This window comes from Jaculus jaculus, chromosome 6 (genome assembly GCF_020740685.1).
Source record: "Jaculus jaculus isolate mJacJac1 chromosome 6, mJacJac1.mat.Y.cur, whole genome shotgun sequence".
Classification (NCBI taxonomy): domain Eukaryota; kingdom Metazoa; phylum Chordata; class Mammalia; order Rodentia; family Dipodidae; genus Jaculus; species Jaculus jaculus.
In genome coordinates, this window is record NC_059107.1 from 145,784,710 (window position 1) to 145,786,352 (window position 1,643).

The window sequence follows — 1,643 nt, forward strand, 5'->3', positions numbered from 1 at the left end:
AGCAACCATCACATACATACATACATACATATCTTCCAAACATAATAAATTATTTTTAGGGAAATAAGATTATTCATCACTATATGAAGGAGGTCAGTAATTTTTATCAAGAGTAGGCTTGATGCCATGTACAGAAAATCCAAAATCACTTTTCCTCTACTGTTTGCTTCTTTTCTCCCTCTCTCCCCCTCCCTCCCCTTCTTTCCCTCCCCTTCTCCCACTTTGGATGTATAGTGGTTTGCCCTGCCTCAGAGTTACAAGCTTTCCACTCCCTCATGGTTAGCATTCGGCTAAAGCATTTGAGGTCCCAGGATGATTGCTCCCTCTGCAGACTTTAAATGCTAGGGTTTGAATGTGAAATGTCCCTTATAGGCTCATGTATTTGACCACTTGTGCCCCACCTGGTGGTGGCACTGTTTTGGAAGGTTGTAGAACAATGAGGAGGTTCTCTCTCAAGGAAGGGCAACCTTGAGGCTTGATAGCTGAGCCCACCTCCTGTCCACTTTCTGCTTCCTGACTGTAGACCGATGTGACTAGCCATGATCCTGCCACTATGGCTTGCATACCAGGTTGGACTGTTTCCTTTTTAACTATAAGGCAAAACAAAACTCTTCCTTGAGGTGCTTCTTGTCAGATATTTGGTCACAGCAGTGGACACAGTCACTAATACATTAGTGTAATGTATATTACATTATGCAAGAGGAGAAAAGATAAAGAGTAAAGGAAACATGCAGGATGAAGCTTCTGTCTTCTCAAATGAGGCTGAGGCTGGAAATTTACTTTTTAAGCTCACAAGATCACTACTGCTAGCCCAGGTTGGGTTCTTTCAGCAAGGGAGAAGAAGAGGGTATACAATGGGTCCCAAAGAAACTCAAGGTTCTCTCTTTCATAGATTTCATCCCAGGAGTCACTTGCACAGATCTATGGGGCATGCCCATGAGCAGGTATATGTGCCGGTCTTTGTCTTAATAATGTTAATCCTGAATCCTCAATGTAGTAGCATCAGTTGGTTTTGTGGCATCACTGTATGCAGAAAAGTAGTGGTAGCTTAGAAGTCTTCTTCAACTCTCTGAGAAACATGACAGAAGTGCAGACCCAGAGTTATTAAGTGACTTGCACAACATCCCAAATCTAGTTAGTTGGATATGTAACAGAATACAGAGAATTCTGGATGTTGTCTCTTAAAAAGACAGGAGAAATGGCATAGCCATTAAGGCACTTGCCTGCAAAGCCAAAGAACTCAGGTTTGAATCCCCAGGGTCCATGTAAGACAGTTGCACAAGATGGCACTTGCATCTGGAGTTTGTTTGCAGTGGCTGGAGGCCCTGATGAGCCCATTCTCTCTCCCTTTCTGCTTCTTTCTCTGTATCTCAAATAAATTAGAAAAAAAATTAAAAAACAACAAAAATATTTAAAATATTTTCTCAATTGTATTTCAATATTGCTCAAATGTCAAATAATTATTAGGTGGAATCTTTTCCAATTTCTTTCATGATTGAAATCTACCCACATCAAAGATATTTGGTTTTGTGATACATTTCTGGTTGTTTTCCCCATTTCTAAGCCCTCTAAGGGTTTAATCCAATCCTCAGGAGACTCTACAGAGACATTGGTTACAAGAACCTGTCCAATTTGTCTTCCAA